The following is a 27,042-nucleotide window of genomic DNA, read 5'->3' on the forward strand; positions in this document are numbered from 1 at the left end:
CGTACACGGTACCTTTATTGTCATTAACCGAAGGAACGGTACTAAATTTCCTTTTATAATTTTCCTTTCTCTAACTTTTCCTCTTTTTATAATTTATTCTTCCTTTTAATCAAACTTTATAATTTTATAATTTTCTCTGCTCTGTTTCTTCTTTTCCACTCCTCATTATTTCTTTCTCAATGTCAATTTAGTCCGCATGACACCTTGCTGCATGCTCCATGCACGATTCAAGTTAGTCCACACCACCATCACACACCGTGGCTGAAATCATATTGACCTCACTGCCAAAAATATTCTTTTTAGTCAGAAAACATATTCTTAAAATAAGATTTCTTGAAACATGAAAAAGAAATTAAAAAATATTCTAGCGACAATCATCTTCTTCTCATGGTTTTCTTGTTTCAAGAAAACTTTTCTTATTTGAAGAAAATATTTTCTTACTAAGAAAATTCTTTTTGGCAGTGTGGTGTCTGTGCTTTCAAACCCATTCCATGGCACATGCTTAAACACAGAGAACAGTCATTGTACAGTCATTGTACGAGGTACGTGTCTAAATCGTTGTGTTGAGTCCAGTGTAACATGAGGTCGTGTGCATTTTTTTAAAACTGCACTTTTAATTTGTTATAAGATTATAAACAAGCCACTTTATTGTTTTGCTTCAAAGCCAGTGTGACTGAAGGGTCTATTGTTTTTGCTGAGGCTATTAGTCTTTCACTCATCATTATTTTGCCATATTTTGTGATACGTTATTCTCGGAGACCCTACCGCCTTCACCGATAAACTGAAAATTTCACAAGGTTATTACAAGCCATGAAATTTGGAGCTTATTTTCCAACGAAGCTGATTGCTTCAAAGCCACAGTGGCGATCTTGAATTTATTAATTTCCTTTTCAAAATAAAATTAAACCACCTTCACATTTGCTGAACCGATCAATCCAAAGCTTCACAGGCATCATCGATGGACCGGGATGCATTAGATTAAGATGGACAAGATGCTCCGTGAAACTAATATGGCCACAATTGACCAATCAGAATGCTATCTTTTTCAACCAATGTTATATTTGAACAAAAAAGTGTATATATATATATATATATATATATATATATATATATATATATATATATATATATATATATATATATATATATATATATATATATATATATATATATATATATACATACATACATACATAGCCTGGAGTGTTGGCGCAGTGGTTAGGGCAGTGGCTTGGGATCCAAAAGGTCCTGAGTTCAAGCCCCGTTGGGCCACTGAATTAATACACCAGGGGGTTGACTCAGCCTGTCATCCTTCCGAGGTCGGCGAAATGAGTACCAGTGTACTGGGCCAGTGTATACCCCGGTTAAAATAGGTGTACCATATCCCTGTGTCGTCTGAGGCGACCAGGGTTGCGTCAGGAAGGGTATCCGGCGTAAAACATGTGCCAAATCACTATGCGGATCATACGGATGATCCGCTGTGGCGACCCCTAACGGGAGCAGCCGAAAGAAGAAGAAGAAGAAGATATATATATATATATATATATATATATATATATATATATATATATATATATATATATATATATATATATATATATATACATACATATCGACTGGAAGAGTATATATCCACTTAATGTGTCGTATTAACCAGGAACATCCCCATAAATGTTTTGAGTTCCACTGATGGTTAATGTGTGGCAAACATTTCCTGTTGGTGAGGATGCATGCAGGAATAACTGTTTTGGCATTTACTTCCTGGAACTCACCACAGCAAAGGGGTCTGATCTCAATATAGATATATTATAGATACTGTACAGGCAGTGGCCAAAAAATTGGAAACACCTGGGTAAATAAGTGGCATCAAATTTAATGAAAGCAACTGCTTCCACACAGGTGGGGCTCATGTGTTAATAAAGGTGGGACACTGATCAGCTAATAAAGGTGGGACAAATAATATCCCAGCATGCTTCGGGTCATGTATAAAAATGCTGCACCGGCCTGGTTTCCTATAATTATGGCTGCAAGAAGAGTTTTCTTCGGTTTTCTTTTTCTTTCATCATCGACCTCTTGATTTTGGGTTTCTCTCCTTTTTTGATTTATTCTCATTCTGTGAATTCTTCTTGTCCTGTGATTTCTTCTTTGACTTTGTGTTCTTTGATTTCTTGCTTGATTTCTTGTTCTTTGATTCTTGTTTGATTTCTTATTTTGAATATTGGTGTTTTGGTTCATTGTAGAGATTTTTTTAACCTTTATTTTCGAATAAAAAAAGGCACAGATATAAACTACATTTCTGTTTTTGCTGTTGCTGATGATTCGCCAACAGGTGATGAAACCGGTCCGGCAGCTGATGGAGTGTGTAGCATTGGGATTTTCATGTGTGTACTATTTGTGAACATCTTTACAGCTGTGGAGGAACTCTGAGAAGGGGTTGAAACAGCAAAGAGTTTACCTTGGGTAGCTTATCATGGTTGCTTTATACAGCTTATTTGGGTAGAAGAGCATGAGAGGAGTCTATTTATTTGTATAATCCTAGTCAGCTGAGTTTAATTGATTATGTGAGAGCTAATTGGTTATTTCCTGCATTCACAGGTGAGAGATATGGATCCATGGGGTATTCATTTTTCATTTATATATTGACTGCTTTTGACATTTGCACATGGTGTATGCTTGGGAGCCTCGTTGGAATGCATTTCTGTCTGTGCTGTCGCTGAGGATTCGCCAACAAGCGATGAAACCAGTCCGGCAGCTGAGGGGGTGTGCAGCATTGGAATTCTCATGTGTGTACTATTTGTGAATGTATTTACAGCTGTGCAGGAACTCTGGGAAGGGTTTGAAACAGCAAAGGGCTTACCTTGGGAGCCTTTCGTGATTGCTTTACACAGCTTCTTTGGCTATAACAGCATGGGAGGAGTCCATTTATATATCCAATATATAAAGCTCATTCTAACAAATGACTCACTGACTGAAATTAAAGTTCAGTACCCTCTGGGTGACATAGAAGACTAAAATTTTCCATGCCGACAGACATCGAAGCCGATATATCGGGGGGGGGGGGGGGGGGGCACAGAACCGTTGGAAAGATTCCAAAAATGAAAATGTAAAGAAATTAATAAAATAACGAAAATAAATAAATGAAAAAACGAATGCAAGTGAGCGATCCGAAACAATGGGGAAGCATGGTAATTTTGCATGCCGATGGATATCAAAGCCAATACACCAGGAAAAAAATCACAGAACTATTGAAAAGCATCCCAAAATGAAACTAGAAAGGCACTCGGTAGAGCGCATACCTCCACCATGCAATGCCTAATCCACAAGAACATATTGAGCCCAATACATTTTTGAAATATCATGCCATATATCGTTTTTGGCACAATCTCAATGGAGAAGAATCGCTTTAAACAAGATCAAATGAGCTAAGATCTTCGTCCTCTTAATGATGACGTCATAAAAACGAATATGACGTCATTGTGATGCATCAGATTTGCGATAAATTATCTGTGCTAATGCCCGGCTTGATTCCCACAAACAAAATTCAAACAGCTTGCCTACTTTCGGAGATAATGGTGTAGGCGATTGCCATTAGTGGCGATATTATGACGTCAACTTTCTTTTCTAGGAAGAATTTCCAAAATCGGAGATGGTTACTGCCTGCGCGTGGGCTTTCTGCATATACATGGCAAGTTTCACGAAGATCCAATGAAAACTCTGGGTTGTGAAGCAAAAAATGTCAAAAATAGGAATGACGTCATAAAAAATTGATATGACGTCATAGTGATGTATCATATGTGCGGTAATTCATCTCTGCTAATGCCCTGTCCGATTCTCAAAAACAGAATTCAAAAAGCTTGCCCAGTTTCGAAGATAATTTTTTAGGCGATTTCCATTAGCAGAAATATTTTGACATCATAACTTTTTTTCTCCGAGGAATTTTCAAAATCGGAGATGGTTACTGTCTGCGCAGGGTATTATATATATATATATATATATATATATATATATATATATATATATATATATATATATATATATATCTATATGCCAAGTTTCAGGAAATTTCGATGAAAACTGTAGGCTGTGAAACAAAAAAGTCCACAAGAAGAAGATGAAGAACAACAACGTGAGTAAGACTTAGAGATCCTCCACGAGGATCTAAAAATAAATATTTCTAGTATCCAGATCCAGATTCAGATCTTCACCAAAATCGAATCAATTTGTTTTTCGCACAAACTCAACGTGTCTACGAAGATTCATCCGAATCTGTCCACTACTTTTTGAGATATCCTGCTATATATTGGTTGAACGCTCTCTCTTAATGCTGAAGAATCACTTAAAAAATTATCAGATCCGGATCCGGATTCAAATCTTCGCAAAAATTTAATCAATTCTTTATTGTCACACACACAACAAGTTCACCAAGTTTCATCAAAATCAGTCCACGACTTTTTGAGATATCTTGCACACAAACAAACAAACAAGCAGCCATAGACTGGTACTTACGAAATTGTGAACTTGACCTCTGACCTTGTCTAATAAAAGCTGTCTCGAGAGAAGGTAGCGAGGCAAACCAGAAGTTTCTACGATGATTCTGTACAAAACCATCAAAATCGAATGTTTGACCTCACTGTGACCTTGACCCTTGACCGATTCTGACCAAAATCTAATCAGCGCTAGCCATCACCCTCCTGAATCACGAGGTGTAATTTGACATTGGTAGCTTCTTGTGTTCTCGAGTTATCATGTTTTGGATGTTTGACCTCACTGTGACCTTGACCTTTGACCGATTTTGACCAAAATCTAATCAGCGCTCGCGATCACCCTCCTGAATCACGTGGTGTAATTTGACATTGGTAGCTTCTTCTGTTCTCAAGTTACCGTGGATTAACATAACGTAAAGGTCACACTTGACGACCCAACTCAAAAGGACGCCGGGGCGAGCGCGATGACATCAGCGCGCACACGCAAAACCTTTACGTGACTCAACGACGCGTCTGCTCGAGCGTGCTGTGCCACGTGATGAGCCGTGACACGGCGGGTGGAATAATTTTATATAATATTAAAACGTCTCCAAAACATCCGATTTTTACCAGAATTTCTAGAACCGAGTTTTAAGCCTCCTAAGCGATTGCAAAAACCGAAGACAAAATTAAAATCGAAGTTAAAACGAACACGTAATGTCGACCGAAGCAAAAATACTCCATTTCTCCACAGGAATTTACGGAATTATTTAATATTATTTTATAACACTGAAATTTTAAAAACAGCCATAACTCGACGAAATGACACACAAATTCTGCTGAACTTACCTCGATCTTCCAAACTCATGCTCTGTCAACAATACCTGTGGTAACTTTTCTTAAGTTATCATGTTTTGGATGTTTGACCTCACTGTGACCTTGACCTTTGACCGATTTTGACCAAAATCTAATCAGCGCTAGCCATCACCCTCTTGAATCACGTGGTGTAATTTAACTTTGGTTGCTTCTTCCGTTCTCGAGTTATCATGCCTACAAACAAACACACAAACACACAAACAAGCAGTCATAGACTGGTACTTACGAAATTGTCAACTTGACCTCTGACCTTGTCTAATAAAAGCTGTCTCTCGAGAAGGTAGCGATGCAAACCAGAAGTTTCTACGATGATTCTGTACCGAACCATCAAAAATCGAATGTTTTGGATGTTTGACCTCACTGTGACCTTGACCTTTGACCGATTTTGACCAAAATCTAATCAGCGCTAGCCACCACCCTCCTGAAACAGGTGGTGTAATTTGACATTGGTAGCTTCTTCCGTTCTCGAGTTATCGTGCCTACAAACAAACACACAAACACACAAACACACACACAAACAAACAAAGGACGGAAGCGATCAATATACTTACGAAATCTTTAGATTTTGTAAGTAACAAACAAACAAGAAGACATTGCGCAGAGCATGATACTTGCAAAATCCATAAAACAAATTTGACCTCAAGAATAATTGGTGTTTGAATTCAATGACCAAATATGAAACTCCTCTTTAAATTTCAAATGAATCGGATGAAAATTGAGAATTTTAGAAATTCGGCCCATGTTGACCTTTTGGCCGTTGTGGACCTTTCAAATAATTGGTGGTTGAATTCAATGACCTGAAATATAAATTGTCTTCAAATTTCAAGTCAATCGGATGAAAAGTGCATTGACCTGAAATATAAATCCTCTTCAAATTTCAAGTCAATCGGATGAAAAGTGAGGATTTTAAAAATGTTATCGAAGTTGTTGAGCTTTGGCCTATGTTGACCTGTTGACCTCAAAAACAACAGTCTTCTTTCTAATGACAAACTCTACAATGTGGTGAAATTTTGTGAAGATCCGTTTAAAATTGCGACCTGTAGGTGACAAGCAGACAGACAAACAGACAAACAGACAGACAGCCACACAATCAGAGAGAATAACAAAATCGACTGACCAATATTCGTGAAAATTCTTCGATTTTAAAAGTAACAAACAAGCAGACAAACAAACAAGAAAAAGACATCGTGCAGAGCAAGATACTTGTAAAATCCATCCCCCACTCCAAAGGTTTCCATGGATCCATGAAATTGTCCATTTCATTAATATTGAAATTCACAATCTTAAACAAAGCTCAGGTCAATCGGATGAAAATTCATTATTTTTCAGATTGAAATTGATTTTAGAAGTTTGACCTTGAGTTGACCTTTTGACCTCAGAAATACTTGGTTTCCCAATTCAGTGACGCATTATGTAAATCTTGTTCAACTTTCAAGTCAATCAGATGAAAATTGAGGATTTCAGAAATTTGACCTCAAGATGACCTTTGACCTATGACCTCAAAATCAACAGGCTTCTCAGTTGAGCCGACCTCTACAACTTGGGAAAGTTTCATGACGATCGGTTTAGAATTGTAACCTGTAGGTGACAAACAAACAGACAGACAGACAGAATAACAATCGACTGACCAATATACATGAAAAATCTTCGATTTTGCAAGTAACAAACAGACAAAAAGGGGTAAACACATCACCTCCTTCACCTTCAGTGGCAGAGGTGTGTGTGTGTGTGTGTGTGTGTGTGTGTGTGTGTGTGTGTGTGTGTGTGTGTGTGTGTGTGTGTGTGTGTGTGTGTGTGTGTGTGTGTGTGTGTGTGTGTGTGTGTGTGTGTGTGTGTGTGTGTGTGTGTGTGTGTGTGTGTGTGTGTGTGTGTGTGTGTGTGTGTGTGTGTGTGTGTGTGTGTGTGTGTGTGTGTGTGTGTGTGTGTGTGTGTGTGTGTGTGTGTGTGTGTGTGTGTGTGTGTGTGTGTGTGTGTGTGTGTGTGTGTGTGTGTGTGTGTGTGTGTGTGTGTGTGTGTGTGTGTGTGTGTGTGTGTGTGTGTGTGTGTGTGTGTGTGTGTGTGTGTGTGTGTGTGTGTGTGTGTGTGTGTGTGTGTGTGTGTGTGTGTGTGTGTGTGTGTGTGTGTGTGTGTGTGTGTGTGTGTGTGTGTGTGTGTGTGTGTGTGTGTGCGTGCGTGCGCGTGCGCGTGCGCGCGTGCGTGCGTCAGTCATACCATGATGAATACAGTGGTGGATCTCTCTTGGATGATCTCTCTTGGACATTGGAAAATTCTTCTTGCCTCCCTTGACAATATTGTCACTGAACTTCATCTATGACAAAATTTCATCTCTCCATGATAACTTTTTAAACGTTTGATTTGCGAAAGCAGCTTGGAAGTCGTCAAGTAGCCTGCAACTTCCAGTTTTACTTTGTTATTGCAAAGTGGTGGTGACTTAACCCTTATCTTATTATACAGACAGACCGCAAGGCATTTGTGGTTAGATATGGAAAAAAAAAAAAAAGTTTCTCCTTCTGTCGATAAGAACAAACAAATATTCTAATTCACAAACAAAATTATTTTCTACTATCATACTTGCTTTTGCTTGCGGGAGAAAGTCCAAGAGAAATAGCTCTGAAACATACATTTTCTCCCCTTAAATTACATTGCCTTCTACTCTTTGTGTCTTCTCCCATCTCCTCTCCAGCCTTGACCCCCCTCCCATCCCCCCTTGCTCTGTCTGTGCTCTGTGCCCCCTATATATCCATAGGGTGCTCAAGGTGAAACTTGACATGGTGTACAAAAATAAAAATTTGCAAAGTGGCAAGCTTTCATGTTTCTATCTATACATCACCATCACAATCATGACGTATTAAAGTGTGGTGTTGGCTTAACGGTTAAGGTGGCTGGCTTATTTAACATCTTATGGTCGAGTTCAAACCCCCTGTCACCTGTTAATTAGTTTAATTAATACCAGGTGGGTTGACTCAGTCTGTCACCCGTCCAAGGTTGGCAAAATGAATATCAGCCTACTGGTAATTGAGGCACTGCATCAGTGTCACAGCTGTGCCCCCAGAAAAATGGTGCAGCTCGGCAGCCACAGGTTGCACACGATTAAATAAAAATGACGTACAAGCTCTTTACTTTGCATGAAATGCAACTTTCAATGCCATTTCCATGTACGTTATTAAATGTGCTAAACCTGCGAGATGTTGCAGTGAACTTTACCAACCATCATGAATTTTATTTTTTTTTTTTTACACTTTCACAAATCTAAAACCAGAAGTTCCTGATAATTAATTACAATTTCCACATTGCCATTGTATGGCTGGTCTAAGGATAACTAGTAATTTGTAGTATAACTCAGTAAAACTTTTCCAAATACAGAAATCCTCAATATTTGATGTTCCTCAATAATCCTTCGGTATATTTGATGTCGGAGGACCCTTCTGCCAGTACTGGTTGTTGGTAGTTATTAAAGATCTCACGGTGTCTTTCGTGAAAAAGTAGTCGAGCTATTGCCGCCTCCCTTGATCAGGTTACAAATTCCTGCACCTTCATTAGAAAGTCAGACCTCGCCAGCCGGTTCGTGAAAGGCTTGGTTCTAAAATGTTCCCCGGCGACCTCCTCAAGAAGGGATCAGAATCATTGGAGCCGTTACAGTAGTAGTAGTTATGGGAATCTTCAAGATGTATCAAAACGTCCTGGAAAAGTCCACCTCTACAACCAAGACTGGATTTCGCAGTGAAAATGCGAAGTCGCGGAACAATAGCAAAACGATTATGACATCACTGAACCAGCCCAAACTTTTTCTCCCAAGAGGAATGCTCGGCTGAGCTCCAGTGTCAAGGCTCACTATCTCGGAGAGTTTAATTAATTACAATTACTTGTCCCTCGTGGTCACACATTCTAACAGCCCATAATTTACATATTTTTGTTGAAAAAACCAATTTCGAAAATTCATTCCCAAACCAAAGACATGGTTTGCTCGAATCCACAGCATTTGCATTTATCACAAGTTGAAATAAACTTACAACGACCACGATAGTTGTTAGCAAATAAAATAAAAACTTCAAACCTGAGACCATCTGAATGAGCAGTCGGAGTGGAAACGAAGGTAAAACATAACCGTGCCTGCCCTTTGTGTGACGTGGGGGGCGGGGGGGGGGGAGGACGTGGTTTGCCTCAAGACTTCAGGACCGTTCCCTCTGTTCTTTGATGTTATCAGCAACATACAGAAGCCTGGTGTTGGCTAAACAGTTAAGAGGGCTGGCTTAAGATCTTAGGGTCTTAAGTTCAAGCTTCTGTTCGTTCCGTTGAAATAACACCAGGTGAGTTGACTCAGCCTATTATCCTTCCAAGGTTGGCAAAATGAGTACAAGCTCACTGGTAACAGGGGCACTGTGTCAGTGGCACAGCCGTGCTTCTCGAAAATGATGCACCCAGCAGCCACAGGCTGCATATGAAACTAGAAGGGCACTTGGTAGAGTGTGTACCTCCACCACGCTGATAATTATCTTACCTTTTACATCCCACTAACTAAAATTTCATCACCTTGTCCCCGTCACCTAACCAACTCTTCCACAAAGTTTCGTTCAAATCCGTCCACAACTTTTTGAGACATTTTGTTCACAAACAAGCCACCGAGGAAGATGTCATGCATAGCACAACACTTGCGAAATCCATAAAAACAAATTTGATCTCAAAAATAATTGGTGATTGAATTCAACGACAAAATATGAAATTCCTCTTCAAATTTCAAGTTGATGGGATGAAAATTGAGGATTTTAGAAATGCCACCGTAGTTTTATTCTTTTTTTTCTACACAAAGTCGAGGCTCGTGGAAGAGCTAATACACAGAAACATCCAACACGTGTAACAAAGCAGGAGACAAGAGGGGCGGGAGAGGGAAGCACAAAATAGTGCGGAACAAAGACAGTAAGATATCTGTGGAAGGGAGAGGGATTGGGTGGGGTACACGGCGTAAACAAGATGGTACTACAGGGACTTTCAGGAAGGAAAACAGGGAATTTGAAGGAGGTGGGTACGAGGTGGTGAACAGCTGTTTTGAAGACCTGGAGGGAGGAGCGGGATTGAAGAGAGTGTGGGGGGGTTTGTTTTGGAGACAGGAAAAAAAAGAGGAATGAAAGAGTGAAGGTGAGCAGTGATTCTTGATTTTAGCAGTTTCATCACCAGAAGGGGTTTTTTGGCAGACCTTGAGCACCTTGATGAAATATTGGGAGTGGGGGGGGGGAGATTAAAGACAGAGCAGGATGGGAGTGAGGCCGGAGAGGAGACGGTAGAAGACAGAAAGACTACAGAACCTGCCTCCGGTGAGAGAGTGAGAGACCCAAAGACTCAGCCTCATCGCGGGAGATACCAATGATCCTAAAAGACTTGGTGTCCACAGCGTGGCCGAGATTGGGGTGGTGCTCTCGCCTGTCACCTGAGGGGGTTAGCAGTACTCCATCAGGCTGCGGATGAAAGCTTTGTAAATGGCTAGAAGCTCAGGTGTGCCGAGGAAGGACTTTTAACGACGTAGGATGCCCAGTCGGCAACTGGTTTTGGAGGCCAGCTTGGCAATGTGGCTTTTCCAGGAAAGATCTTGGCAGATTGTGTTACCCAAAAGCTGGAATGAAAGGACTTGTTCAATGGAATTGTTGAGAAAGTAGATGAAGGGGTTTTCCAGATGGTCCTTTTGGAGAGACAAGGTGAAGGTGTGAGATTTGTCAGGATTAAAAGAAATATTTCAAGTGTTTGACCAGCTTGTGATTTTATCCAGGTATGCAGAGAGTGAAGAGGCTGCTTCCTGCCGATCAGAGGGAAGAGATGGTACGGCAGAGGGTGGGGTCATCAGCAAAGAGATAAAGAGGATTTTTTATGGAATCTGAGAGATCATTGATGAAAACCATAAAAAGAAAAGGCCCAGAACGCTACCATGAGGAACTCCAGCCTGGACAGGAAGATGAGATGACAGAATTCCAGTAAGAGCCACGTGATGACTGCGATGGGAAAGGAAGTCTGCGAGCCATGAGTGAAGATTGCCTTGGATACCATAAGAAGAGAGTTCCGTGAGCAGTGTGGGATGCCAGACTCTATCGAAAGCTCACGATATTTCAAGGGACATGGCTCTGATCTCATGTCTGGCATTGAGGACCTCCATCCATTGTTGGGAAAACAGAAGTAGCATATCCAGGGTAGAGTGACCTGGTCTGAATCCAAATTGATGATCAGAAATCAAGCCATTGGAGAAGAGGAAGGATTTAATGTGGGAAGCGATGATGGATTCCACGACATTGCTGATGATTGGGAACAGGCTGATTGGTCTGTAGTTGCAGGGATCAGTTTTTGCATCAGTGTTTATACCCCTGTTAATTCACCATCAATTTTGATTTAACCTCAATCAATGATGAAAATTTCTAAAATCCTTTTTTTTAATGTAGAGCGTTTGTTGACCTTTTGGCCGATGTTGACCTCAAAAATAATTGGCTGGTTGAATTCAGTGACCTGATATGCAAATCCTTTTCAAATTTCAAGTCAATGTGATGAAAATTGAGGATTTTAGGAGTTCCAGCTTAGTTGTTGATCTTTGGCCGATGTTGACGTTTTGGTCGATGTTGACGTCAAAAATAACTGGCTGTTTGAATTCAGTCGCCTGAAATATAAATCCTCTTCAATTTTCAAGTCAATCGGATAAAAACTGAGGATTTTAGAAATCACACTGAAGTTATTTTAAATTTTTTATTGATACCAAGTCGAGGCTCATGTAAGAGCTAATACACAGAACCATACAACACACATAACAAAGCAGGAGACAAGACAGGCGGGAGAGGGAAGTTACACAACATAGTGGGAAACAAAGACAATAGGATATCTTTGGAAGGGAGAGGGATGTGGCGGGGTACAGGGGGGTAAAGAAGATGGTACTACAGGGACTTTCAGGAAGGAAAACAGGGAATTCAAAGGAGGTGTGATTGGGGTGGATTAACGGGTGTAGTAAAGATGAAGATTTTGGATGGGGGAAGATTTGAGATGGTGGTGAACAGCTTTTTTGAAGGCCTAGAGGGAGGAGTGGGATTGAAGAGTGTCTGGGAGTTTGTTCTGAAGGTGGGAAAAAGACGAATGAAAGAGTGAAGGTGAGCAGTGATTCTTGATTTTGGCAATTTTACCAGAAGGGGGTTTTTGGTGGACCTTGAATGCCCTGATGAAATATAGGGGGTAGAGATCACAGACAGAGCAGGGGTGGCAAGGCCAGAGAGGAGATGGAAGAAGACAGAAAGACCAATGACCTGCCTGCAGTGAGAGAGAAAGAGACCCAAAGACTCAGCTTCATCGCAGGAGATACCAATGATCTTAAAAGCCTTGGTTTCCACAGCGTGAAGTCGAGATAGATGTGAGGCAGGAGCACCACCCCAGAGGAGGGAGCAGTACATTGGGATTTTTTGCAGCATTGGGATTCTCATGTGTATACCATGTGTGAATGTCTTTATAGTTGTTAAAGAACTCTGGGAAAGGTTCAAAACAGCATAGCATTTACCTTGTGTTGGTCTTCTTGGGTTGCTTTATGCAGCTTATTCGGCCTGGAGTGTGGGAGGGGTCAATTGTTTATATAATCCTAACTACCTTGGTTTAGTTGATTCGTTGAAAGCTGATTGGCTCTTCCCTCCATTCACAGGTGAGAGATGTGCGTGGGTCTTTCTTTATATATTGACTGCTTTTGATATTTGCACATGGTACATACTTGGGAGCCTCGTTGGTATGCATTGCTGTCTGCGCTATCGCTGATTATTCGCCGATAAGCGATGAAACCGTCCGGTAGCTGAAGGGGTGGGTAGCATTTTCTGATACTTTAGGATTGATGGCATTGTAGGTTACAGTAAATTTGAAAATATTTACAGTATTTCGGAACTTGTCTCTGGGTCAGTGCATTTCAGTCCTCGAGACTGGATTGGAACATTTCACTCAAGATAATCAAAATAAAAACCAATTATGCACCATAGTCCCAAGAAGAAAGCTAAACATAACAAGAGACACACATACATATAACCCTACACACACACACACACACACACACACACACACACACACACACACACACACACACACACACACACACACACACACACACACACACACACACACACACACACACACACACACACACACACACACACACACACATTGTACTGGTAAGTATTAAACAAAAGCTATTATATTTGAAGTTATAATCTTAACTTATAATCAATCGACTGATTTCCCAACTGCCCGGATCATCAGCTTGTCACCGTTTTTCATCGAGGTTTCGATCCTTTCAGCCCAAAACCTCTCCAAACGGTGGATCCACAACCCCAGTCGCAGGTCCATATCATTAGATTAATCAACATCAATGGACCCACAACCCAAAGTTGTGTCCAGTCAGTCAACATAGCAATGCAATATCCTCAAACAAACTTATTTAATTCCCACTTTTATTTAAAGTATTACTTTATATGATTAACTTTAATCATACAATACTTTATATGATAATATATGAAGCAATAAACACTGTACCTTGCAGACATGTCCATTACATACCACCTCCATCTAACCGTAGACTCAACCTGTCATTCAAATATTCACACAGTCATTAACAACCACTTTTAACATGCTGCCCTGACTGCACTGCGTATCTTCTTAGCAACCACCATTAAATTATATGAATGCTTATTTATAATGTATTTTAGAAAACAAGATCAAATGAGCTAAGATCCTCATCCTCTTAATGATGACGTCATAAAAACGAATATGACGTTATTGTGATGTATCAGGTTTGCGATAAATCATCTGTGCTAATGCACAGCTTGGTTCCCGCAAACAAAATTCAAACAGCTTGCCCAGTTTCGGAGATAATGGTATAGGCGATTTCCATTAGCGGCGATATTATGACGTCAACTTTTTTTTCTCAAAATCGGAGATGGTTACTGCCTGCGCGTGGGCTTTCTGCATATACATGGCAAGTTTCACGAAGATCCGATGAAAACTCTGGGTTGTGAAACAAAAAATGTCAAAAAATAGGAATTACGTCATAAAAATTGATATGATGTCATAGTGATGTATCATATGTGCGGTAATTCATCTCTGCTAATGCCCTGTTCGATTTCCGCAAATATAATTCAAAAAGCTTGCCAAGTTGGAGATAATTTTTTAGGCGATGCCCATTAGCGGATGATATTTTGACATCATAACTTTTTTTCTAGGAAGAATTTTCAAAATCGGAGATGGTTACTGTCTGCGCAGGGTATTTTTACATATATACACCAAGTTTCAGGGAGTTTCGATGAAAACTGTAGGCTGTGAAACAAAAAAGTCCACAAGAAGAAGATGAAGAACAACAATGTGAGTAAGACTTAGAGATCCTCCACGAGGATCTAAAAAAAAGTTTTTAAAATTGTATTTTCATCGAAATACCTCCATTATTTAATACCATCTATAAATATATATTTATGTTTAATCAATGGTATCCATTATAGAATTTACCTCACTAAAATAATTAATTCATTATTATTGTATCAAATGCAATGCAATCGGAACTTGTTCACACGAAAACCAACCAAACTTCAATAAAATGTGACGATGGAGTCGAAAGACATTCTCACAAGACTTGATCAAACAATCAGCCAAATATCCCCTGTACTGTATATCATGATGAAAAAACCTTCTCAGCATGTTCCACAAAGTCATCCTTTACTGAACAAATTCTTGCAAATCTAAGTAGCTGAGATGAAAAGACATTGTAACCCATTTTAATTGGTACATTGCTACCTGGAAAGGAGTACAAGACTACAGGGAAACTGAAATCATAAACTTTATGATATACACTCACACTAACACCATTCTGTTCAACTCTAACCAACACATCCAGATATGCAGCAACTGTACAATCATTACCACTCCTGTTTACAATCAGGTTATCTGGATAAGTCTTGTGAAGCTCCCCATCAAAAAAAAATTATAGTTAACCACACAAATACCATCTATATAACGACATGTGTGAGATTACATTTAGCTAATCCTCATTTTATTCTCCTACATCAGTTTCTGCATAAATGAGAAGTCACAGAAAATAAGAAAAATGTCCGCTCGTCGGGTGGCTGCAATTCCCAACCATGGGAATACCCTGAACCTGTTGAAACATTATCCCACAAAAAAACACAAAAGTGTTAAATAAAATAAAATCAACAGCATCCTTAAACTTCTGATTTTTAAAACAATGAAAACTTGAGTATTTATTTTTAGAAAAGAATGCTCTATCAAACTTGACGCATAAAAACTTATTAAAAGAGTCAAAACCCTTGTCGATTACTTTGAAGAGTGAGTCCCTCACTCGTACTAAATCCAAATTTGTATCAAGATTTGAAAAATAAAAAACTTCAACTGACTTGATATTGAGGCATCTTATTCTTTCTAAGAACTCAACGGAAGAATTAATGCTCCAGAAAGTGTTAATACCAGAATTATTCTCAATTGCTAAACAATATTTCCTGAACTGTTCTCTAGCAACTTGTAAGCCTGAGTTAACGATAACCGATAACTGTTTGGTGGAACACCACCCGGCACCCACTATAAACCTCGACTTGTATGGGTTCTTATGAAGCTTAGTGATCCAGAAAAGTCGAGGAATACAAACATTTACCTCTTTACATTTAATTCCGAAATTATTAACTGAAACCTCCTGATGCTCAGAGATAATATCTTGGAGCGACTTATGACAAGGAACATATCTGGTATTTGCTATACTAGTAAAAGTAACCGTATCTATCCTAACTCTCTTAATAAAACCTCTGCATCAAACTTTTTACAAACCACAACAAAATTATTAGCAGCCTTATCCACTGGAGCTATTACGTAGCTATCATGAAGCTCCCGAACGTCTTTACGAACTCACGGCTTGTTCAACACTGGTTTAGACTGACCCAGTGAAAGCAAGCCTCGACTACGAAAACAAATTAATCCTATTATCCAGGACTTCCACAACTCTGTTAAACCATGCATGAAAACTGTTTACAGATAACTTAAACTTGGTGCACATTTTGTGAACAAAATTAGAGACAGAATCCACAATTGAAGACCTAATGCAGCTCCAAGGTCGAGTTACTGGTTCCCTGTATTTAGCTCCCATTTTCATCAGATCCCTAATTTCGCTTTTACTAATTATACTCAAATCCCCAGAAAATACGTGTCCGCAAGGACTATATAAAAAAGGGAAGACGAACATGCACAGCCAATTTCAAAAAATGTCCTTTACGATACATATACTACGAATTTTAAGAAATTTACCATAATTGAAGAAGGATTGTCTGATGGACTTGGTGAAAGTGAGATAAACCTTCAATAGTGTTCGCTCCCTAACTCTATCTGGTAATAAACTCTCTACACTAGTATCCCTAAAAATAGAATAAAGCCGAAGCCTATCTACCTGCTTGCTGGATAAACACACACTTGCATTCTCCATTGCTGCTTGTATACAAGGAACCCCATTTAAGGCTACATCCTGTTTCCCAACCTCGTTTCTGTTCAACATCAGTGACCTGTATTTCCTTCTTGGAAAACATTTTCACTCAAATCTGTGCCAACGATGAATTTTTTCCCCCAGATAATGAGCGCATGCAGCTGTGATCCGAGAACGAAGATCCTGCAGGTTTGCCACAATGGTGTTGTAGAAATCTTTGACAAACCCCAACAGGAAAAAAAATAACCAATAAAAAAAAATCATGTCTGGTGATCGTGGGGGCCAGGCGTTTGGTCCGCCTGGCCCCCACTATCCAGCAACCTGGAAATTTTTCATTCAGAATGGCTCAAACGACTAAGGTCCAATGAGGGGGAGCACCGTCCTGGTGAAAAATGATATCGGGTTGCAGGTCTTCAATCTGTCGGAAGGCGAATCCTTCCATGTTCATGTAAATGTTTGAGGTCACTGTATCCTCAGCAAAGAAAAACGGACCCATGAAGCGGTCATGGAGAAGGCCGCACCACACATTGACCTTTGGACTGTCAATCATGTGTTCAATGACCACGTGGGGGGTTTTAGAGCCCCAGATCCTCACGTTGTGCCAGCTAACCTTCCCTGGTACATGAAAGCAAGCTTCATCTGTGAACATGACCTTTTTCAGGTAATCTTCGTCATCCTCTATGTGACTGAGCATTTCCAAGGCAAACACCTTGCATTTGGGTCCATCATTCGGTTTGAGTTTTTTATTTTACTTTTTTTGTATACAATGTCGAGGCTCGTATGAGAGCTAACACACAGAACGTACAACAATGGAGAGCAGGAGATAGGAGTGGGAGAGGGAAGGACAAAACAGTTGGGAACAGAGACATGGGATCTGTGGAAGGGAGTGGGATGGGGCGGGCTACACAGAGTAAACAAGATGGACACGACAGGGACTTTCAGGTTCTTACCCTAAAAGGACTTTGAGGAAGGAAAGCAGGGAATTTGAAGGAGGTGGGTTTGGGGTGGATTAGCGGGGGTAGAAAAGATTGTGGTTTTGGATGGAGGCACATAAGAGATGGTGGTGAACAGCTGTTTTGCAGACATTGAGGGAAGAGTGGCATTGAAGAGAGTGTGGGAGTTTGTTCCACAGGCGGGGAAAAAGGAGGAATGAAAGAGTGAAGGTGAGCACTCATTCTTGATTTTGGTAGTTTTCCCAAAAGGGGATTTGATCGTGGACCTTGATCGCCCTGTGGAAATATGGTGGGTTTCAAATCACAGACAGAGCAGGGGTGGGGAGGGGGGGCGAAGCCGGAGAGGAGATGGTAGAAGACAGAAAGACCACCGACCTGCCTGTGGTGAGAGAGTGAGAGAGACCCAAAGACTCAGCCTCATCGCGGGAGATACCAATGATCCTAAATGCCTGTTTCCACACCGTGAAGCCAAGGAAGGTGAGAGGCAGGAGCACCAGCCCAGAGGGGAGAGCAGTACTCCATTAGGCTGTGGATGAAAGCTTTTTATGTGGTCAGGTGCTCAGGTGTTCCAAGGAAGGACTTTGCATGAGAGAGGATGCCCAGTCAGGGACTGAAATTGGAGGCCAGCTTGGAAATGTGGCTTTCCCAGGATAGATCATCACAGATAGTGAGACCCAGAAGCTTGAATGAAAGGACTTCTTCAAGAAAGCCCTTTCATTTCCTGCAGAATCTGCACGTTATTGGCATAAAACTTCAGTCTTTTATGCATAATCCTGTGTGCAGTGCTGGTTGGTATTCCCAGCTCTCTGGATGTACGCCAAATTGATTTTCTGAGACTTTGTTGAAATGATTCACGCACTCATTCAACGTCTGCTGCACTTGTGCTTGGTTGACCAGTACTTTTCTGTTCCTGACAACTTGCAGTCTCCTTAAACCTCTTGTAACACTCTCTGATACTAGACTGTCTGCAATGGCGGATTCCTTCCATAACTTGTCAGGAAATTATGCTGAACTCGCGTGTCGGATCTCGTCTCGATGAACCGTTCGACACACTGAGATGTCTCCTGTGGAGTCAACATTTTCTTTTACATTAAATCACCAGAACTGAAAGTAAAGAAAACATGAGTTTCTGTATCATATAAAACAAAGAGTGTCATTGTGTCATTTGTGGAACTAAATATATTAACAACCAAAGTTTCCAGGTCTTTTTGGAACAACCTGTACAAGAGAATGATCAACCAGCGAGAACATCATCTACTTTCAGCCTTCATAAATGGACATATAGTTACTTTAGGCAGATGAGTATATGATGCATCCATATCTTTAACTTAGGTAGATGAATACATGGTAGATCCATATATTTAACTTAGGTAGATGAATACATGGTGGATCCATATATTTAATTCAGGCAGGCAACATAGATGGTGGATCCATATCTTTAGTTCAGGCAGGCAATGTACATGGTGCATCCGTATCTTAAATTTCAGCAAGCAACATACATAGTGCATCCATATCTTTAATTTAGACAGGAAACGCACACAGTGCATCCATATCTTTAATTTAGGGAGGCAACGTACATGGTGCATCCATCTATCTATCTATAATTCCAGCAATGTGTGTGTGTGTGAGTGAGTGAGTGAGTGAGTGAGTGAGTGAGAGAGAGAGAGAGAGAGAAAGAGAGAGAGAGAGAGAGAGAGAGAGAGAGAGAGAGAGAGAGAGAGAGAGAGAGAGAGAGAGAGAGAGAGAGAGAGAGAGAGAGAGAGAGAGAGAGAGAGAGAGAGAGAGAGAGAGAGAGAGAGAGAGAGAGTGTGTCTGTGACCGCTGTTTCTCAACAACCACTGGTCCGATGTAATTGAAACTTGCCAGACATATTGCTGGGGACCTGAGGATGTGCCTTTTCAAGGTTTGATATTAATCGGACAAGTGGTTCCCAAGTTATGGCCATTTATTTACCAAACCAATGACAGGACACGTTGCTGAGTAGGCCTGGCCGATGGGGAAGAGATCCTCACTTACCAATGACAGAACACGTTGCTTGGCGTTTTGCACCCACAGTATCTATCTTCTATCTATCTATCTATAATTCAGGCAATCTCTGTTTGTTTGCCTTTTCAAGGTTTGAAATTAATCGGACAAGTGGTTCCCAAGTTATGGCCAAGTTAGAGCGCGTTCCCCATTACGGGTTACAACATATGGACTTCCGGATAGTGATGACTTACTGTATTCTAATAATTTCTCGATTTCTTATGCACATTTATAGATAAACACAATGCCCCCAATCCAGTCGTCATTTACAAGAGAGAAGGAATGGCCTGTGTGGTTGTTTGAAAGTTTTTTTATTTTTTAAAGTACCGCTACGCACGTATGGGCATGCACGTATGGCCACGCATGTACGGGCACGCACTAGTATCTTTAATTTTGAAAGGAAACGCACACAGTGCATCCATATCTTTAATTTAGACAGGAAACGCACACAGTGCATCCAATCATTCGATAAGGCAGGTAGCGTACATGGTGCATGCATATCTTTAACTTAGGCAGACAGTGTACATGGTGCATCCATGTCTGTAATTTAGGCAGGCAATGCAAATGGTTCATCCATATCTTTAGTTTCGGCAGGTAACGTACATGGTGCAACCATATATTTAGTTTAGGCAGGTAACGTACATGGTGCATCCATATCTTTAGTTTTGGCAGGTAACGTACATGGTGCAACTATATATTTAGTTTAAGTAGGTAACGCACATGGTGCATCATTATCTTTAGTTTAGGCAGGTAACGCACATGGTGCATCCTTATCTTTAGTGAAGGCAGGTAACGCACATGGTGCATCATTATCTTTAGTTTAGGCAGGTAACGCACATGGTGCATCCTTATCTTTAGTGAAGGCAGGTAACGCACATGGTGCATCATTATCTTTAGTGAAGGCAGGTAACGCACATGGTGCATCATTATCTTTAGTTTAGGCAGGTAACGCACATGGTGCATCCTTATCTTTAGTGAAGGCAGGTAACGCACATGGTGCAACTATATATTTAGTTTAAGTAGGTAACGCACATGGTGCATCATTATCTTTAGTTTAGGCAGGTAACGCACATGGTGCATCCTTATCTTTAGTGAAGGCAGGCAGCGTACATGGTGCATCCTTATCTTTAGTTTAGGCAGGTAACATACATGGTGCATCCATATATTTAGTTTAGGCAGGTAACGTACATGGTGCATCATTACCTTCGCAAACTTCGTTTGATGAAGGTATTGTATTGACCCCTGTGTATTTATTTATTGGTAAATATGTGTGCGGACAACATTGCGCAAAAACTGCTAGACCGATTTGCATGAAATTTTCAGAGATGATGTGCAGTTACTCAAGGACGCCAGGCGAAGCTTTTGGGAGCAATCGGATTAAAGGTCAACGTCACGGTCACGAAAAGGTCAGAATCGTTTTTTCGTCATAACGCGGTCAATTTTTATCCGAACGAGATAAAACCAACACCAAAATGTTCATTACTCAATTCTACATTCTCGGCTATGCCACATTAAAGTGTGGCGTAATTACCCTACGTAGCGGTTGGGGGTCAAAGGTCAAGGGGGTCACCACAAAGCATTTTTCATTGGGCAGCGTCGTGGACAACATTACGCAAAAACCACTTAGCAGATTGTCATGAAATTTTGTAGACTTGGTTGACATAATGAGAGGACAAATCGATTAGATTTTGGGAGCGATCGGATCAAAGGTCAAGGTCAAGGTCACAAAAAGGTCAAAATCGTTTTTTTGCGATTAAAGTGTCAATTTTGTTCCGATTTACATCAAATTAGGTCCAAAATGTTCAGTATTCAAATCCCGATCCACTGATATAGCGTATGGTATAGTGTTTGTAACCCTAGTTAGTCTGTGGAAGTCACAGGTCAAGGGGGTCACCAAAATGGAGTTTTTGATTGGGAAGCGTTGTGGACAACATTACACAAAAACCACTTCGCAGATTGTCATGAAATTTTGTGGATGTGTTTGGCATCATGAGAGGACAAATCGATTAGATTTTGGGAGCGATCGGATCAAAGGTTAAGGTCAAGGTCACAAAAAGGTCAAAATCGTTTTTTCGTGATTAAATTGTCAATTTTGTTTTGATTTACAGCAAATTAACTCCAAAATGTTCAAAATTAAATTCCCCATCCTCTAATATGACACATGGTATAGTACTTTTGTCACCCAAGGCAGCGGTTGGGGGTCAAAGGTCAAGGGGTCACACAAATTCACATTTATATCGGAAAGCGTTGTGGACAACAACGCAAAAAAAACAAAACGCAGAGAGGCTTTAATTGTTTTGGATTTGTTTGGCATCATGAAAGGACAAATCCATTAGATTTTGGGAGCGATCGGATCAAAGGTCAAGGTCACAAAAAGGTCAATGTCGTTTTTTCATGATGAAAACGGTTAATATGTTTCTGATTTACATCAAATTAACTCCAAATTGTTCAGTGTTCAATTCCCCATCTTCTGAAATGACACAAGGTATAGTACTATTGTCACCCTAGGGAGCGGTTGTGGGTCAAAGGTCATGGGGGTCACGAAATGCATATTTGTATTGAGATGCGTTGTGGACAACTTAATACAAAGGTAATAACGAGAATATATCTCTGTCTCTAAACTGTGTGTCTGTTGATGCAACAAGGGCCATAAGGGCCCTACCAAACTTCGTTACAAAGTAAAATACAACAAATTTTCATTAAGGAGACTTGGTATAGTTTGATATGCACATAGCTTCGCTCATGGTTTAGTAAAAGGAGTTTTACTTTCTTGTTTAATTAGACGCCAATTAAAATGACGTTTTTGTCCTCGCTCGGATTTGAAAACATGATCTACTTGACCCAGGTCGTGTCTGCGTGGTCAGTGACATTCGACCGAATCTGACCCTACATGCTACAGAGTTCGGCACTCGGGACAACGAATCACCGAAAATTGTCATAATCGTAATAGTTCTAATAACAAAATCCTTTCACAAAATCCGGATCATGGACTTTAAATTTGCGAAATTCCCGAGCAGATTTAGTGGAATTTTAGTTCCTCATTTCACTCTCATGCCATGTTCAAACTAGTGGCTGCGGCGAAGGTATGCGCTCTACGAGTGCCCGTTCTAGTTATCTTTAGCTTAGGCAGTTAACGTACATGGTGCATCCTTATCTTTAGTGAAGGCAGGCAGCGTACATGGTGCATCCATATCTTTAGTTTAGGCAGGCAGCACACATGGTGCATCATTATCTTTAGTTTAGGCAGATAACGTACATGGTGCATCCATATCTTTAGTTTAGGCAGGTAACGTACATGGTGCATCCATATCTTTAGTTTCGGCAGGTAACGTACATGGTGCATCATTATCTTTAGTTTAGGCAGGTAACGTACATGGTCCATCCATATCTTTGGTTTAGGCAGGTAACGTGCATGGTACATCATTATCTTTAGTTTAGGCAGGCAGCGTACATGGTGCATCATTATGTTTAGTTTAGGCAGATAACATACATGGTGCATCCATATCTTTAGTTTAGGCAGGTAACGTACATGGTGCATCATTATCTTTAGTTTAGGCAGACAGCGTACATCATCCTCATCATCATCATCATCCTCATCATCCTCATCATCCTCATCGTTTTATGACAGTTTCCATGTGCTTGCATGTGTAAGCCGTGGTTCACCTTATGGCTGCTTTCCAAGCTGCATGATCCCTTGCTCGCCCTCTTGTTAGGCCTTTCACTCTAAGATCAGCTCTCAGCAACACATCCCATGTTTTCCACGGACGGACTTTAGCTCTCCTTCCACTCACATTCGTACACCTCCTCACACAACTACCCAACCACATCCTTTCCACATGTCCAAACCATCTCAACCTCCCTCTACGCATAACCTCACAAGCGCTTCCTACACCTAACATATCTCTTAATTCCACATTTGATTTCCTCTCCTTCAGTGTCACATCACACATCCACCTCACCAATCTCATTTCATTTCATTCACACCTCCGTTCGTCCTCCTTTTTGATCACCCATGTTTCGATGCCATACATCATCATGCCTCTAATGCAAGCTGCATCCATTTTTCCCTTTAATCGGAGAGAGGTCGCTTTTGATGTCAATAAGTGTAACAGCTCCCTAAACTTCCTCCAACCACTTCAAATTCGTGCATTCATTGCTGCCTCCACACCACCACCTGCACTAATCATATCACCAATGTAACAGAATTTATCTACACATTCCAGGAATATATCCCCATAAACTAACCTTTCCGCTCTCACTGGAGTCACTTGTTTAACTGCACAAACAGCACATTTGAGGTCAGGTGCCACCTGCAGTCTACCCCGATGCCACTACAACTCTTGTGCACCCAGCACTTGCAGGATTTACACAATATTGAATTGCTACCTCCACCTTTTCTACAGACAGCACAGGGCCACCTCCCTCTTTTTCCACACTTCCTTCTCCCACACCACTAATCAGTCCATTTTGTTTTCCCTATATTCACTTTCAGTCCTCTGGCCTCCATACTGTATATTTACCCATGACCTCTTCCACACTGTCGGCTATCAGCATACAGGAGTTCCCAAGGTGAGCCTCCTCTAAATTCCTGTGATACAGCCTCAAGAACCATGATGAACAGGATTGGACTCAAGACTGACCCCCTGATGAACACCCAGTTTCACTTCAAAATCCTCACTCTACACTCCATTTACCCTCACAGAGATTTTTGGCCCATCATACATTGCCATGACTACCCAGACTAACCAATCCTCCACACGTAACTTTCTCATGGCCCATTGCACCACTTCCTGAGGCACCCGATCAAACACTTTCTCCAAATCCACAAATATAAAGTACAGTTGTTTATTGTTCCCCAGATATTTTTCCTGGAATTGCCCAACTGTAAAAATTGCCTCCATCGTACCCCTTCCTGGCATGAAACCAAATTGCATTTCGTGTATATTCACACTGTCTTATCAATTTATCCACGACTCTCTCCACCACTTTCATTCCATGGTCTGACAACTTCAGACCCCTATTGTTGCTCTGAACCAAGGCATCACCCTTCCCTTTATAAATATTCACCATTACACTCTTCAACCAGTCATCTGGGACAGATGTCTCCCTTATAATTGCATTTTTCAATTTAGTGATTAAATTCACTCCAATATCATCAGATGCCTTCAGCATCTCTGCGATGATACCAGTGCTGCTCGCCGCTTTAACCATTCTTCATTTCATGGATGGCTTTCTTCACCCATTCTTTCTTTATCTCAGGTGGTCGGCCCTGCACCGGCTCTACTGCCTCCAGAATATCCCTGTTCCAATGGAGCTCCTCATTTAGTAGGTGCTCAGAGTAACTCCTCCAAGCATTTCTAATCTCCCCATGGTCAACCAGTACATTTCCCATATCATCCTTCACACATTGTTCTCCAATAAGATCCATATTTTTGACTGATCATTTGCTTTGCTATCCTAAATATCTCCCCTCTACTATCTGCATTATTTATCACATATGAAAGTGAATCCTGTACTAATTTTTTAGCCTTGTAAACTTCCCTTCTTGCCAGACATTTAGCCACTAAGTATTCCTCCTCATCCCCTCTCACTTTCCAAATCCTAAACAATTTTATTTTTTCATGAATCACCATATCCACCTCATTATTCCACCACCATGTGGCCTCATGTCGAGCTGGGCCCTTCAACCAGCCACATGTCTTTACAGTAGCTCGCAGCAACCCATATTTTAAAGAGTTTCAACAACTCTCCACATCCTCTCCCACCATAGGGTCTCCAAGAATCATTTCCAGAAGTTCCCCATATAAATGTTCCTTTACATTCTGATCTCTTAGTTTCCATACTCTTCTCCTTGGGACATAAGGTTTCTTATTTTCCCTACTCCAACTTAACTTTACATCACACACTGGCAGCTGATGTGAAAAAGGTTCATTCTTCTCCACCTATTGTTTTCACATCTTTAATCAACTTCCTATCTCATCTCCTAACTAGAAAGCAGTCTATCTGGCTCTTTATACCTCCTGACTCATAAGTGATCAGTCTCCTCGACCTCCTCTTAAACATTGTGTTGCAGATGACCATATCTAAAGCGTCCACAAACTCAAGTATTCTTACACCTTCAGTGTTTCGAAATCTGAAACCTGACCCACCATGCATACCTTCATATCCTTCTGCCAATGCTCCAACATGTCCGTTCAAATCCCCTCCGATCACAACAACTTCTCTCTCACTAATCCCTGAAACAACATGTACAAGTGTGTTCCAAAACTCATCCTTCTCCTCCTCACTTTATCCTATCTGTGGGGCAAATGTTGATTCAACTGTTAATATACTCTTATCAAACAACAGCTTTAGGACTATAACTCTTGCATTTACCCTCTTAATCTCCAACACCTTCTCCACCCACTTCTCAGCCACCATAATCCCAACACTACCTGTTCCAGTCACAATCTATACAAAATTTTTACCTATCATGTCTACCTGTGACCATTCTCGCAGCACCTCCCCTCCACCTTGTTTCTTGGACACAGCACACATCCACTCTTCTGCGGCTCAAAGTTTCCGCGATCTCACCAGCTCTACCACGCAGAGTCCCAGCATTCAGACGAGCAACTCTAACACCTATCTTGTCATGCCGAGTGGGTGCTCTATGCATGACAGGTTTGCTCCCATTTGTCATTTGTACAGCCATATATTTCAAAGAAAAAGAAAGTGAGGGAACCTGAGTATAAAAGCTATCCTCCATGGTATATGCCACAGCAACCCCAGACATCAGTGTGCTGACACGACCTGATGCCGTAACACCAGCAGTCCAGTGGCCTCGTGGGTGACCCACCCCAGCCCACTTCAGGGACACCCATCCGTGCACGACATGGTACTAAAGCAGACAGGGTATTATTCGCCTGCTGATAGAGCAGCCTCCGACTACACTATGACCGAGTTCTAGCTCCTGTACTGTCAGGCGGTAAGTGTCAACTGTTAAGACACACATCCACATCCTGTACCCTCTGGACAATGCATCAACACCACCCAGTGTCACCACAGCAACTAACCCAGATTAAGGCAGGTTTTTGTGGCCAGATGCTCTTCCTAACGTCACCACAGTATCAGCTGTGGACCATGCCTTTGTCTAAAGAGACATACCCTACAAGGCAGCAGGGGGATTTGCAATCAGTTTCCTTCTCCGAGGTGGACTGCCGACCACGGCTGAAGAGCTCCACCTGCCCTAGTTGGGTTGGTGAATGCAAAAGCATGTCCTCAC

General features: G+C 41.0%; 1 protein-coding gene across 3 annotated transcripts in view; it reads right to left on the bottom strand.

The window, feature by feature from the left end:
- Positions 1 to 27,042, bottom strand: part of LOC147030671 (uncharacterized) — a 58,130-nt gene that overhangs the window by 27,440 nt on the left and 3,648 nt on the right. For 2 of the 3 annotated variants that reach the window (XM_085874942.1, XM_085874940.1), the window contains exon 1: positions 9,394 to 9,476. The exons of the other annotated variant lie outside the window; for it this stretch is intronic. The gene's annotated coding sequence lies outside the window, so the exon portion shown is untranslated. Of the gene's footprint in view, positions 1 to 9,393; positions 9,477 to 27,042 lie in introns of those variants that run through there. 3 annotated transcript variants of the gene reach the window in all.

Source organism: Eptatretus burgeri, chromosome 3, assembly GCF_056783735.1.
Source record: "Eptatretus burgeri isolate ZD-2024b chromosome 3, Ebu_testis_v1, whole genome shotgun sequence".
Lineage (NCBI taxonomy): Eukaryota > Metazoa > Chordata > Myxini > Myxiniformes > Myxinidae > Eptatretus > Eptatretus burgeri.